Genomic DNA, 16,460 nt, shown 5'->3' with positions numbered 1-16,460 from the left:
GACCGGTGGGGGGAGGTGGTCTGTGGGGGGTATAGACCTCGTCTGTTGGTCAAGTTCAGGGTTGTTTACTCGGCTAGGGGATGTCGCCCTGGAGGTGTGTCTAGACGAGTTCCTGGAGCCTCTGGCGGAGGGAGAGGGTGTTGTCCGTCTGATCAGCTGTTCTATTAGTTGCGCTTGCTGTCTGTCGCGCTCTGCGTCCCGTAGAGCACCAGCAGCTGCTCGCTGGCTGTCTGCTCGGTCTCGGGCCACATTCTCTTCCATCTGAATGCGTCTTATTTCTAGACGTATATGCTCTTCTTCGCTCCGCTGCTGGATCTGCAGTCGGTCGCGTTCAGCAGCGGCGTTCAGGCTGATGAGGAAGGCCTGCTGTAGGGTCCTCTCTGCCTCGCTGGGAGAAGGCGGTTGTATAGGGGAGCCTTCCCTCGGGGTACTCCTTGCGGAGCCTTGGAGCTCTATCTCCACGGTGCTCTCCCCGTCTTCTTCCGTGCCGAGTTCTCTCTCGGTAGCGTTGTATTCCTCCCGGGACTCATCGGGGACTACTTCTTCAGTACTGGCGGGGTGTGAAGTCATGTCTGGTTCCCACTGGTCCCCACCGTGAGCTTGGTCAGTTACATTAGAACCCGTAGGGGCCTCTATGGTCGGGGTAGTCTGGGCGTTGGGGTTAGACATACTTTTACTTTCTAGTTTTACCGCGTTTACTGTTAGTAGAAGACTAGGTTGTTGACTGACAGCGTAAGCCTCTAGGTACTGAGGGAGCCGTCGTTCGCGCTGCGGGCGTTGGTTAGGAGGATCGTTTCGTGGAGTGTTCATCATAGGCCATTTCAATATTAATAACACTATATTAATATTACACTAATTACCCTCCGGCTCGAAGGACCAATTGTAACTGAGGGGTACAATTCCCTGACTGTATTGTTAGATATGATACTTACTACCACTACCTCTTGTACTTTAGACTCTGGCCACCCAGTACTAGGCATAAATAATTATGGTAAACACTCCCACGTAGATGAAACGATCCAACACAAATGTACCAAGTCGAAGGTCTGCGTTTAATAATAATTAATACATAGCAAAAGGTATGTAGAGCAATCACTTAATTACATTTATGATTTGAAATAGGATGCACTTTTATGGCAAATGAGTATTCGTTGGTATATCAATAGAGAACGTCCAATCTCTGGTGGCGCAGGCGGTAAATATACAACCTGGAATATTTAAGGAATAATAGCAATGATACTTTAATGATTATAGAACTGGATACACTAGGGGGGAATTCCGGTCGCTTGTAAGACAACTGGAGAAGGGGGGGGGGGGGGTAGAGTCTGGCTGTATCCGTCTGGCCGAGGGTATCCTGGGAGAACCCACGGTTGTGCGGCTCGGTGCCTCAGCGATCCTCGATCCACAGATGAAAGCAGTTGGACTCTCTGTGGGCCGGCTTCCTCCGGTCCACGATGGAGAGACGTGAAGCGACCTCGTCGTGTAGAGCGTCTCCTCACCTGTCGTCCTCTCCGGGGGGGGGGTTTCCAACACACGGCAGTGTTGGTCTTTATCCATAGAATAATCACTGTATACAAAGCATAATCCGTGCCTGGGAAGGCGGGCTGTCGTCGGTAGAATAATCCGGTATGCAGGTCCACTCGCTCGTCGGCTCTGGGGCTCCTCGGGTGCAGCCTCACATGGGGTCGGCCACCCTGGATAAGCAGCCAGTTCTACCCGAAACGAAGGGGGTGCTGACTACGATAGTATTCTCACCGCACGAAGCACTACATATGAATAGACTATTATTAGCTTAATAGACTACGTCCAACTCGACGATATAGTGCCAAATATGACTATTCAAATATTAATATACACGATGTCTCAATACCGATGGTAGGCCGAACTTGGCCTTACTCCCACACGTGGCGTCGCGGGGAGGCTTTACGTCTGTCACTCTATTGGAGGGTAAGAAACTGGACTAAAAAGGAAGTCCTACTTTAGTAGCGCAGTATATATACGCACTATGAACAAATAGTACCATTAGTGGTGCGGTAGCCAGATTCCTACGCGGAACTAGGACTTGTTCGTACATGTTGAGCGGTACGTTTGAACTGGGTCTGGGGGGTATGGCAGCCTGGCACCAAGGTCTCGACCAATAGTAGAATGGAGACTATTATGGGATGTTCAGTAGGCTAGAATGGATATTCAATGCATATTGTACAAGGAATATACAAGGGATATCAGGGAATATTAGAGAATATACAAATACAATTAAATATATATATATAAATAAATATATATATTCGGTTTAATCTGGCCCTTCACAACACTATGGGTTTCCCTAATTGAAGTTACCTGTTAGTCACTTAATTTTTGCATAGCAAGTCACCTGCAAATGCAGTCACGTGTCAGATTGAGTATCTCCATTTGAGGAAAACCAATATGTAAACAGTGCTGATTATAAACATTGCACTTTACAAACGATTGGCTGAATATTGCAACTTCACACTATTGGTGCGAGCAAGGTAGTAGGCCTATAATAAAGCCAACAAAGTAATTTTATGTCTTTACATTACGTTGCGCCAATTGGTGAGCATTTGTTTTCTAGCCTATGATATTTTCACAGTAGAGGTTGGGTATACCAGCTAGGGTTAACTAAAGTGCTAGTTTTGCAACCAAAACTAGCACTTTATTGAGCCAAATTGAACATGTTCACACATGCTAGATCTGGCATCGTACTCTCCCAGTAGGCTATATCTTCTTCTTGAGTAGCCCAAATTAAATATTGCTTATATTATTATATTATATGTGGAACAAGAGGCTTTCATCATGCCTGTTTGTTAAAGCACAATGGCAAAGGTGGCTTGAGTTGATTTGGAATAGATTGGCGACACAACCCCAACCCATAACACTAGCTCATAGATTCAAATCGTAGCTTTTCTTCTTCAAGATATAATTTTGTACAGTAGAGCTAGCTATAGCTTTTTGATGTGGTTACTGATAGCTATATGAAAATTCATTCTATATGAATTGAAAATGGGGGACCCTGATGGAAACAAGACAAACGTCTTTCTCAGGTCTGCATCCCCTTAACAATTGTATGTATTGAGCCGTACTGTATTGTACCCATTCTGCAATCTGTTAAATAAAGTTTTCATTCATTCATTCATTCATTCATTCAGCTAATGGCTACATTATATTGACACAAAGCTTGTAGCCAGTGGCCCTTGAGGCCAATTACTTAGTTGAATTAACTTATATGGTGCCAGGTCAAGCAAATGCATTAAGCATGCTCACATGCCAGTACAGTACAGGGGGAAATCAGGTCAAACTAGTTATCTAACGAATGCCACACCAAGTCTATGTCTAAACTACCCCCAGTCTGTCAAACGGGGCACGGCCCACATCTCCCTCCTCTCGCCATTCCTCGGTTTCATTGACCCGTAACACAGCAACCTTTATTAAAAAAGTTGAACAATGGACAAAGTTACAGCCATCCTGAAGCTAATCAATTTAGTTAGTAATGGCACCAGCTGAATGTCACCCGACCTTTGAAAACTCACACTGCGCAACGCAAGCCTAGGAAAGAAACAGCAATAGTTGTAGTCTTAACGAGCTGTAACGTTACATGACAGAAAATAAATAACGTTACGTTAGCTAGATATGTTAACTTTAGCTCAGTTAAAGTACAATGTCGTCTGCAGTGTTACAATGCCACAGCAGGAAAGGCCTGCAGGTTTGTGATCGCTCCAGGTGTTGGTGACTGTCAGCCACAAGCTACTGACTCACTGCTGGCTAATGATAGCTTGCTAACAGCTAATGTTAGCTCGCTAACGTTGAATTACATATTGTATAGCCCAATGCCATGGTAAATTGGATGTATGGAGCTTATTGCTTTGCAAACGTTAGCGTTATAACAAGCTCTTACCTGATCACAGCTTCATGAAGATCCCACTGTATTCGTACGTCGACGAAACCTTATCAAACTGCATGTTTCACAGGGCTAAGAAATCAAAAGAGCAAGAAGACTAATCGAGTATTCGGCCATGTTTGTCAACAGACAGCTAGGAATGTGTGCGCACGCGCAGAATGACTGGTCCCTTTAACTTCACTATGGTCGCACTTAGGGACTGTTGGTTATCTATAGCTCCATTCTAATTGTTGGGGGGGGGACTCTGTTGAGCTCCGCATAACCCAAAACCCACAGCTAAACAGGTGAGGATGCACTCCCCTCAGATTATGCCAAGAAAGAGAGGAGGCATAATGCAGTGGTGGACGAAATAGGCTACATCATGCATGCTTTACTTAAAGGGAAGTGCCACCCATTGTTAGAATCCAGACTGTTATTCCTGTTTCCCAGGACAGTTCAGTCAACATTTGTGAACATGCACCACCAAATCAGAGAGCGAGAGAACTCTCAAATGTCTCATGTTACCTGGATGTCAAATATGGGGTGCTCGGGCAGGGATTGATTGATTTGCTTTAGAAAAAAATTTGAATGTTATTGTTGCCATAAAACAGAACGCAGTTAGTTTATCTACCTTTCTGTGAACGTTTGAAATACTCATATTTCAAATTGCATATGTCCGGATGGCAGAATGCATTACTGTATCTACAAAAACGTATGTTTAATCATCTTCCCTTTATTCATTTACTTAGATTTTTTGTACACGTGATCTCAAGATATTGATATTCTTCTTTGGTTCATTACAATTTACTCAAGCCTAGTAACAGACACAATATTTCTGACACTGGGAATACATTCCCTGAGATCCATAGATGTCACTAGATAAGAGGTTAATGGTGTTACATCTTATCCTCAGTATTTTGAGACACTGAGTAACAAATACAAACATAGTTCAGTTATTGGGTTGTAATGCTATGTGTTTCAAATCTAATGGCATTGGTTGATTGATTGATTGATTGATTGATTGATTGAAAACTTTATTAACAGATTGCAGAATGGGTACAGTACAGCTCAATACATACAATTGTTAAGGGGATGCAGACCAGAGAAAGACTTTCGTCTTGTTTACATCAGGGTCCCCCATTTTCAATTAATCATAACATATATGACACACAAGACATACAGATACAGTACTGCTACATCTATACATTTATGACATACCAGATTTGCAAATACAGTACTGTTTGTGATACAAAAAGAGTCCATAAAAGAGAGTATAAACATTTGACGTAGAAACTGTACATTGGAGGAGGTTGGGTAGGTGGGGTGGGGTTGGGTGGGTGGGTGGGGGGGGGAACTGTACATTGGAATATTGACAAAGCCATACTTGGTCATTTACTGTACATTGGAGGGGGTTGGGTTAGGACATTTGCAGGGGCCAGTTCCGAATTGCAGTCTCCCGTAGGTGTTCTTTGAGTGTTTTTGAAAGTGGGTAGTGATTCACATTCCTTTACAGCTTTGGGTAGGGCGTTCCACATTGATGTGGCATAATTGCAAAACGTCCCTTGTTTGAGCCGAATCTGGGTTTAACATGATTTGTGGAGCTCCCTCTGGTGTTGTGATCGTGGTATTCACTGACCTTTGGGAAGTATTTTGACATGTACATGGGTACCTTGGTCGTGTAGTGTTCCTGATGACTTGTCGTACAGAACTTGTAAGTCGCTTTGGATAAAAGCGTCAGCTAAATGACTAAATGTAAATGTAAATGTAGTGTATCTTGTAGACCAGGCCCATTGCAAGTTGCTGTACTCTGTCGTCTACTCTAAGCCATCCTAGGTTGTCAAAGTGGGCAGGGGTGAGGTGGGTTCTAGGAGTCAGGTCAAGCAGTAGTCTGACCAGTTTGTTTTGAGATGTTTGTAATTTTGTTTTTAGTGCCTTTGAGGTGCTTTGGTACCATGAGGTGCAAGCATAGTCGTAGTACCCTTGAATGAGTGCTCCTGCCAGAGTTTTCAGGGTATTCTTGTTTACCAGAGAGGAGATCCGGTACAAGAATCGAGTTCGTTGGTTGACTTTTTTTTATTACATTGGATGCCATTTTGTCACAGGAAATATTAGCCTCTAGGATGGAACCCTAGCATTACATAACTATTTACAGCTTTTAGGTAACACAAGTGTTATTCTTCTAAGCGATAGTTATTTCAACATGTAAATGCAATAATAAACTGCAGAAGAAATCAGTCGACACCAGTGTTTTCAGCTATTTTTATTTTTATTTTCATTCTTCATTGCCGAGAACCAGTCCCATGGCTAAATGATGGTTGAATGGCGTTATAGAAGAAAGCACAAACATAATTTATGTTAGGCCAGTACAGCTCTTGTGCATTAATCTCTTCAAATAAGGGACAATAATAGGACAAGTAATATTTCTGTTGCACACAAGAAATTGGCCGCTCATCACCACAGATCAAACTGAGGTTGAGAAAGGGCAGGGACATCTCCACATTCTTAAAAGGTTATCATAAATCTGAAGTGGACCCAACACACAACTTGGCACGCATAACAACATGGCATGAGCTGATATTCAAACCTATGATTGTGAAGGAAGTAGGCAAAAGCACTACCTACCAAATGTGCCATGGTCTCCCTTCCTTCTTCATTTGTTTGTGTATCATCCGGTCTTATAAATTAATACAAGGTAATATAATAAGGCTTACCTTGTAATTGCGTTTCTCCATCTTTGATAAAAGTTGTTTGCTAATGTAACAGCCTGAAAATATTGTCTATTATTCAGAACTGCTGACTAGTGTTTTATATCCCCTTTGTACACAAAGACATCATTGATATTCCCACGAGCAATGATATGAGTTTCTCTTCCTTCTATCGGCTGGAGTATGGACCATACACAGTATCGCTGGACCATATTCAACATCCTTCCCTGTGTGACTAGCAGGCGGGACCAGCAGGGGGCGGTGTCTGGCAGAGAGTGTCGGAGAGAGATGGGACGTGATATATGGGGGTGGAAGACGGAAGGAGATCCTCTTCGGCAGTGAACTTGAACACGAACAGTCGCAACGGACGGGGGCTCTGGAGAGCCCTGTTGCAGAAGTTATGTTGGAGGGCCCCGTGGGATAGCGACGGGTGATAGGAAGTACTTGCTAGTGGACGCGATATCCTAGAAGTACCAGCGATAGTGTGTGAGCAAACAGTGCAGAGCCAAGCACTAACAATCGGGTTATAGTAGTTACTGTGTGCAGTATAAGTAACGTGCGGCTAACAACATATCAAAGTCCTTAACAATCGGGTTATAGTAGTTACTGTGTGCGGTATAGAGTGCGAGCCCTGAGACGCGCGTGGGCCTACAACCGGTCTGCTCCGGCTGCCTTCAATCAGTCTGCTCCGGCTGCCTGCAATCAGTCTGCCCCGGTTACCTGCGACCAGATCTGCACCCGGCTGCCTGCAGCCTACGGGAGTTCGTCCCGTCCAGCAGGGGTCGTCATCACTCAGCACACGCTCTCAGCCGGCGCTGCCTCTCTGCCCCAGCTCCGCCTGCTAGTATCCTCGCCGAGAGCGTTCGACGCCATCTTGCTTTCCGGACAACAGTGGCGCGGCGAGGCGGCCATTTCGGATGAGTACAAATGGGCATTGATGCTCCCAAGCTATTATACAGTATACAGTGTGGTGCAGCCTGCGGGCGAAATTAACGTTGCTACTACCGTTCCATAGGGGTACCCCAAACAATACATGCCGGCATTAAGATAGGACTTTTACTGGTATTTTGTGGGCCCACCCTTTTGCTTTCTGTTTATTTCTTTTGAGTGTGATACCGTGTTGGTGTAATAATATTTTCCCATTCAGTGAACCCTTCTATTCCTCCCCTATGTCCTCCCTTCTTTCCCCACATTACGGAGTACTAGAGCAGTATATGTAAACCCTTAGGGAAGGTATTGATACTGTGTCTAGCCCAGACGTGGGCAGCACTTAGTCTGGGTACAGCGAGAGCACTTGGTGCCTAGGGCGTAATTACATAATTACCAGACTGTAACTATCGTGTAACGATGACCATGGTGCAATAATTACCAGACTGTAACTATTGTGTAATGATAATCATGGTGCAATAATCACCAGACCGTAACTATTGTGTAACGAGAACAATGGTGCAATAATAATCAGACTGAATGGGAGCACGGTGTGTGTGTCTTTTACTGAGCCTAATCTTAACCCTTTTGATGCAGGTAACATATCTACTATTAACCCCTTCCTATTTAACCTTCCCTTTCCTACCGTAAGGTTTCTGGTGTTAATGAGGGAGGGTACTGCTTGCGGGGGGAACCAAGTTATTTAGTTACAATCCAGTCACTAGGTGTGGGAGGGTGCTAAGGGGATAATTGGGGAGAGTGAGGGCGTGTTGGGGAGTACTGCTGACTGCCCTGGAAGAGAGAGGAAGACCAGAGTACCGGACTAGGTTTGTAAATCCTGGGCCCCATACACTCCCACTGCCAGCCTCCAGTTGACGCTCCTGACCCCAAAGACGGAGGTGCAGCTAGCCAGAGTTCTACTGTGTCTCGCTACCTAGTGACCGTGCACCACGGTTCCCACGAAGCAGGGATAATCCACCCTGCTACACTAAGGTACAGAAACTAACTGCGTTCTGCTTTCGGTAGAGAAACTAACTACGTTTCTGTTTTATGGCAATTAACGTTCGCTAAGGTAGAGAAACTTCCGTACTTTACTGCAGACGTGCGGGAGTAGAGAAACTTCAGCACTTTACGTACGTTCCGCCAGAGAGGCCGCCACAGGCTTGCCCCGTGTGAGGATCGCTCCGGGATTGCAGCTGGACCCTACTCCACTTCGGTGTTTTGGCTGTTGGTTATCTGTGCTCCATTCTAATTGTTCAAGACTACAATTAAATTATATATATTTTTAAACTCTGTAGAGCTCCGCATAACCCAAACCCACAGCTAAACAGGTGAGGATGCACTCCCCTCAGATTATGCCAAGAAAGAGAGGAGGCATAATGCAGTGGTGGATGAAATAGGCTACATCATGCATGCTTTGCTTAAAGGGAAGTGCCACCCATTGTTAGAATCGAGACTGTTATTCCTGTTTCCCAGGACAGTTCAGTCAACATTTGTGAACACGCACCACCAAATCAGAGAGCGAGAGAAGAACCCTCAAATGTGTCATGTTACCTGGATGTCAAATATGGGGTGCTCTACAATAAGCAACCGATTGATTGATTGATTGATTGATTGAAAACTTTAATTAAAAGATTGCAGAAAGGGTATAGTACAGTACAGCTCAATACACACATTTGTTAAGGGGATGCAGACCAGAGAAAGACTTTCGTCTTGTTTACATCAGGGTCCCCCATTTTCAATTCATAATGACATTTATGACATACACAATATACAGATATACAGATATAAAAATCTAATCTAATCATCTAATCTAAAGTAATCATGACATTTATGACATACATGACATACAGATATGCAGTACTGTTACATTTGTGACATACAAGATATGCAAATATACAGTACTGTTAAACAGAGATCCTAACAGTAAATATATACATACGAGGGGGAGGGAACTGTACATTAGGAGGGGGTGGGTGGGTGGGATGGGGGTTGTTCAGACATTTACGGGGGCCAGTTTAGAGTTGCAGCCTCCCGTAGGTGCTCTTTGAGAGCGGTTTTGAAGGTGGGTAGGGATTCACAATTTTTTTTACGGCTGTGGGTAGTGCGTTCCACATTGATATGGCATAATTGCGAAACGTGTTTGGACCCTTGTTTGTGCCGAATCTGGGTTGAACCTGATTTGTGGAACTCCCTGTGGTGTTGTTCGTGGTATTCATTCAGGGGCGGAGCTTCCTACAGGCAATATAGGCGGTTGCCTAGGGCGCCACCCAGAGGGGGGCGCCAAAACAAAAACAAAAAAACGTTAAATTTTTAAATATTTTAGCTCGGCGCAGTTTTGGCGCCCTCCTCTATATCTGCAACCATTATTTTACATAAAAAAATTCTAACATAAGGGAAAATGAAAAGAAAAGAAAGACTAACGTTAGAGAACTATGAAGAGGCAAAAGCCATCCGGCCATCCAGTATAAAAAGAGAAGAAAAGAAGAAGACGAGAAACGTGCCAAGGTGAAAAGTATGCAATTTTGTACAACTTCCAAGACCTGCCACACCAAGAGCTGATGAAGTAAGCGCACTTACTCACCTTAAACCATGGAGGGCAATCTGATTTGGATGGGAAGGAGCTGGCTCAGGAGTTGGAAAATTTGATGTGATTGATGACTTTGCAGCGAGGAAGGCCAGAAGGATTGCACTGTAAATGGAAACCAGTAGGAGCTACAGGCTAACCTTGAAGTGTGATGATAGGGAGTGGAATGTAAATAGTTCTTTAGTTTAGACAAAGTGAATTTGTCATTTTTATTTATTTGTTTGTTTATTTAGCATATTATATTTTGATTATATATGTGTAACATATTTTACAATACATAATTTTCTTTTAAAGCAAATTTGCATGTTATTTTATTGTTTGTTATTGTTATTATTATTATTGATTGTTAGCTAAGTTGTTTATTTGTTTTAATTCTTTAGTGTGCACTTTACATTTATTCTTAGCTCTTGTTCTTGCTTGTAAAAAATAAAGGTGCAGTACTTTACTGTATAACTGTTAACCCTGCCACACGACGGAGGGTTAACCCTTTACTATCACACAACCGACGGTCGTGAAAGGGTTAACCTTCTGTGTATTGTCGCAGTGAAAAGGGTTAACCGGTTGGTTAAGGGGGGCAGGGGTGAGGTGGGTTTTAGGAGTAAGGTCAAGTAGTAGTCTGACCAGAGAGAGAGAGAGAGAGAGAGAGAGAGAGAGAGAGAGAGAGAGACAGAGAGAGAGACTTGCGGAGTGCGCGCTGAGTTCCATTGTCTCAGAATGAATTTGGTAGAGAAAGAGAGGGAGGGAGCGTGCAGAGGGAGCGTCGGTTAAAACTGTTGTCACGCACAACCGCCACTATTTACCGATAATGATTATTATATATAATAATATATATATTATATACATTTTTTATTATTTTCTATTTTATTTAGCTTTTTTCCCATGGACAACCTGCAATACCCTGGTCCGCGGACCACAGTTTGGGAACCACTGCTCTAAAGCACAAAGGCTGCAATAAAATAAAATAAAAAGGCTGCTCTCTCTCACTCATGTATAGGCCCACTCCTGAATATCCCTCTTACATCAGCAGATATGTGGTAGTCAAACATCCTCCATAATTCAATATCTTCTGACAACATTTACATTTACATTTTGTCATTTAGGCGGGCTTGACATTAAGGCTTGTCCTATTGTCCGGGACAAGTAAAAAAAAAATTGTTGGACAAGCATAATACACTTTAACTTGTCCGACTGGACAAGTAAAAATATATATATATATATATATATATATTCCCCAAACGAATAGTAACGTTATTCCATCTGATCAGAAAGTGCCAGTCTCACAGTGTCACACTGGAAACTCTCAATCTCTGTACGTCAATATTACAATATTGTCATGACAAACCAATTACATAATCCAACATATGTGTAAAGGCACAACATATTCTAGTTAACGGTATATTTTTTTAATGATTTGTTACGGCGTAATCAATACTTCCATTTGTATAAATTGCGTTAAGGGGAGTTTAGATTCCTGCCTGCGTGAGGAGCTTGTCGCGTCTCATGCGCGCGCTCGGCCAATCAGAGCGCAAAACGGCAACGCGGAACTGGAACAGCGTTTTAGAAGGCATTCATGGAGTCATGCGTCCCGGACAAACGGCAAGCGTCTTCTGAGTGCTCGCTTAGTTGACACTGACAGTGGCACGACCGCACGAGACCCGCAAAAATATCAGAATGTTTAATAAAAGTTGGTTGTTTTGTTGTTACCTGTTGATCTAATGTGCCTATTGTTAAAAGAGCCTCAGAGCCCTGTCACTGCTTAAAAGCAGAACCTCAGCCTCTCCTGGAATCACTCTGTACTACATTCTGTTGTGGAAGGACAGCTCATTCACTGAGAGACTTACACTGCATCAGGGTAAGACATTTTAAGTAATTTAGTAATATCTTTAAACTGAGACTTGATTGCTGACTTGACCAGCTGACTTGATTAAGACATTTTAAGTAATTTAGTAATATCTTTAAACTGAGACTTGATTGCTGACTTGACCAGCTGACTTGATTAAGGGGCGTGTTTAAAGCGGCCATTTTGTTTCCTTAAGTGACCCATTAAGGGCCAGGTGTTAGAAAGCACTAATTAGTGATAGGGATTTAAAGGCCTGCTGGCTTAGCGTCAGCGAAGCGTCGAGAAACGAAGAGGGACAAAGAGGAGTTTTCCTGGAGTTCTCTGCAGAGGGATCCAGGGATCCACCCAGTGCTAAGTACATCATAATCCTATCTTACACTCCACTCTGAAAAATCTCCCTTTCCCTCCCACTCTGCTATTTCTCTACTTCCTCCCTGCCACTCTTGACACCACAATGTGTCTCATATCCACAATCTGCTCCCCCAGAACAGACTCAACCCACCCACGGCAGTTTGCTAGCAACCCGGCTAATCTATCCTACCCTCCTACAGCCACTAATACACCTGTCACAGTACAGGGAGGCCTATGGAATTGTCAATCAGCAGTCAAGAAAGCTGACTTCATTACTGCCTACGCCCATAGTCAAAATCTGCAGCTCCTGGCTCTAACTGAGACCTGGATAACCCCCAATAACTCATCAACACCTGCAGCATTATCTACAAACTATAACTTCACTCACACACCTCGACCTTCCAGGCGGGGTGGAGGCACTGGCCTCATGACATCTCCTTCATGGACTACAAACGTAACACCCCTCCCAGCACTGTCACTCTCCTCTTTTGAATATCATGCAGTATCTGTCTCTAATCCTTTCAATCTCACCATTGTTACACTCTACCGCCCTCCAGGTCCGCTCGATCACTTCACAGATGAGCTGGACATGCTTCTAAGCTCCTTACCGGAAGATGGTACCCCTCTCCTTCTATTGGGCGACTTCAACCTGCCTGACTCATCTCAGTCAGTCATAGTAGTCTCCCTCCTACAATCATTTGACCTGACTCCCACTGCCATGCCTCCCACCCACAAAGCAGGCAACTCCTTGGATCTCATATTTTCACGTAACTCCAGCATCATTAACACCACGGTAACTCCCCTACATGTATCTGACCATTCCTTCATATCCTTCTCACTAACTCTCATGCTTAACCGAAAGGTCTTCACCCCAACTCAAACCGTCTCACTCAGACGCAACCTGCCCTCCCTATCCCCCTCCACCCTCTCCTCTGACATACTATCCACTCTACCTTTGAGTGACACCTTCTCTGCTCTCTCCACAGAGATGGCAACCTCCACCCTCCTCTCAGCCCTTGCAACCTCCTTCGACAAGCTCTGTCCCCTCGTTGAGAAACCTGCCCGCCGTTCCCCACCCAGTCCATGGCTGACAGATCCAGTGAGAGAACAAAGACAGGTCCTGAGAGCAGCTGAAAGGAAGTATAGAAAGTCACGCCTCACTGCTGACATCGACACATATCACAACCTCTTGTTAACATTCTCCAAAACCATTACTAATGCCAAAGCTTCTTTCTTTCACCATAGGATCGAGGCCTCTGCCAAGAATCTTCGCAAACTGCATGCTACCATGTCCTCCCTCCTCACTCCCCCCCCACCCCCCCCTCCCTCATCTTTCTCTGCCGAAGACTTTGCGATCTTCTTTGAGGAAAAAGTGGAGAACATCCGCAGCTCCTTCTCCCAACCCCCACCCATTCCAAATGCTGAATCGAGAACCTCATCCTTCACTCTGTCATCTTTCTCTCCCATTACAGAAGCCGAGACCCTGACACTGGTAACGTCGAACCGTCCGACTACATGCCAGCTGGACCGGCTACCTTCCCCACTCCTCCAGTCCATAGCACCAGACATCCTCCCATTCCTAACTGCAACCATCAACTCCTCACTCAACTCGGGGGTGGTCCCCACCTCCCTAAAACAAGCCAGAGTCACGCCCCTCATAAAAAAAAACATCCCTGAACCCTACCGTCATAGGCAACTACCGTCCTGTCTCTCTTCTCTCCTTCCTTTCTAAAACACTTGAACGTGCTGTATCCAACCAACTTACTGCTTATCTCTTACAGAATGACCTCCTAGACCCTAATCAGTCAGGCTTCAGGACTGGTCACTCCACAGAGACAGCCCTCATTGCGGTCACAGAGGCACTTCACTTAGCAAAAGCGAAAGGCCTCTCCTCTGTCCTGATTCTCCTAGATCTATCTGCAGCCTTCGACACAGTCAACCACCAGATCCTCCTCGCGGCCCTCGCAGGAATGGGAGTGGCTGGCTCTGCGCTGACATGGTTGTCATCATACCTCAATGACCGCTCCTACCAAGTGTCATGGAGAGGGACCCTGTCGGCCACCCGCCCCCTGCGGACGGGTGTCCCCCAGGGCTCGGTTTTAGGACCCCTTCTCTTCTCCCTCTACACTAAATCACTGGGTAACATTATCACGTCTCATGGCTTCTCCTACCACTGTTATGCCGACGATACTCAACTCTTCCTCTCCTTCCCTCCCTCAGATATCCACGTCTCTGAGCGGATCTCGGCCTGTCTGTCCGACATCTCCGCCTGGATGACGACCAACCACCTCAAACTGAACCTAAGCAAAACAGAATTGCTCCACCTGCCGGCCAAATCCTCCCCCCTGACCGACCTTTCCATCATAGTCGAGAATGCAGCTGTGACCGCGTCCCCGACCGCCAAGAACCTTGGTGTTGTCCTCGACGACCAGTTGAACTTCTCTGCTCACATCGCAGCGACAACCAGAACCTGCCGATTCCTCCTGAGCAACGTCAGAAGGATACGCCCCTTCCTGACAAAAGAAGCCACCCAACTCCTCGTCCAATCAACAGTCATCTCCCGCCTCGACTACTGCAACGCACTGCTCGCTGGCCTCCCGGCCACTGCCACTAAGCCTCTTCAACTCATTCAGAACGCAGCGGCCCGCCTGATCTCAAACCTACCGAAGTCGGCCCATGTCACCCCACTTCTTAGGGACCTGCACTGGCTCCCCATTGCTGCACGAATCCGCTTCAAGGCCCTTGACCTAGCATACCGTGCGGCAAAGGGAACTGCTCCCGCCTACCTCCGGTCAATGGTCTCTAACTACACACCCTCAAGACCCCTACGCTCTGCATCTTCTGGCCGCCTCAGACCTACTCCTATCCAAGCTCCGGGAGGGTCATCAAAGAGAAGTCGCCTATTCTCAGTCCTTGCCCCACAATGGTGGAATGAACTACCCACCCCAGTTAGGACAGCCGAAACACGTCCAATCTTTCGCCGTCGACTAAAGACTCACTTCTTCAACCATTATCTGAATTAAAAAAAAAAAAAAAAAAATCTAACCCTAACTAACCATACTGTCATGCACTTGTCCTAATAAACTAACCTACACTGTAGCACTCAACACTTTGATGAACATTGTTACTCAGCTGATAGAGTTGTGCTCTTCCTGATGGCTTGTCGTACAGAACTTGTAAGTCGCTTTGGATAAAAGCGTCAGCTAAATGACTAAATGTAAATGTAAATGTAAATGTAAAAGAAATGATTTCAAATAAAAATACAATTATTTATTTGAATGGTGTTATTTATGGCAATAACAACTATACCGTAATAACAACTATACCGTAATAACAACTATACAACTATAGGCGTAGACCTGGTCGTCAAGAGAGGGGAGATGAGAAAGATGAGCTGGTGCTGATGGGGAGTGAAGATGAGCTGGAGGACTGATCATGCAGTATATACCCCACACACACAAATGCACACACACCGTGTTTAAGTTATTAAATCATAATAATTGTTCAACACACGTTTCTGAGAAAGCTGAAAATGGATAGGAAAAGGTGTAATTAGCTGTAGACTAATCAAATATAATCTAGGAATATAACATCAAAGTGTAAACTGATGGTAACTACAATTCTGTGAGGAAACCTTGGGACTCATTTCCGGTCTAGACAATGCTGATAATATTTTCGATAAATATTCCCTATAATTACCAAACCTGTGAGAGATTGAATAGCTTGTTGTAGCTTTGATACAAGGGCTATGAAAAGTCCAGATTTATATTATTCTTTATTTTTTATCCACTTTTTCTCCTCCTATTTTTTCTGTATTTTCCTCCCATCCCAATTTAGTCGTTATGCCAATTCCCCCCTCCCCTTCCTGGTCGTTGCTGGCATGTGCCCCCCACTGGTCGGTCTAGGGAGCCCTGAAGTCTATCAGATGCTTCCTCCGATACATAGGAGACAGCCAGCAGCCTCTTTTCACCTGACAGCGAGGACTCTCACCGGGGAAGTGTAACGCGTGGGAGGATCACACTACCTTACCCAGTTCCTTCCCTCGCTGTGCAGGCGCCCTGACCGACCTGTAGGAGTAGCTGTTTACAATGACCAGAATACCAACCGCCGGCTTCCCACCCGCTGACACTGCCAATTGTGTAAGTATGACGACCGCCC

General features: G+C 45.0%; 1 protein-coding gene across 1 annotated transcript in view; it reads right to left on the bottom strand.

The window, feature by feature from the left end:
* The window catches only part of LOC311246928 (uncharacterized protein), a 139,983-nt gene extending 135,964 nt beyond the window's left edge, over positions 1–4,019 (bottom strand). Inside the window, exon 1 of the mRNA XM_084337183.1 lies at positions 3,911–4,019. The gene's annotated coding sequence lies outside the window, so the exon portion shown is untranslated. The remainder of the gene's footprint in view (positions 1–3,910) is intronic.
* Positions 4,020–16,460: the final 12,441 nt, after the last annotated feature.

Source organism: Notolepis coatsorum (assembly GCF_963971535.1).
Source record: "Notolepis coatsorum genome assembly, chromosome: 20".
Classification (NCBI taxonomy): domain Eukaryota; kingdom Metazoa; phylum Chordata; class Actinopteri; order Aulopiformes; family Paralepididae; genus Notolepis; species Notolepis coatsorum.
The sequence above is the reverse complement of the archived record's forward strand: the minus strand, read 5'-3'. Positions and strand labels throughout refer to the sequence as shown.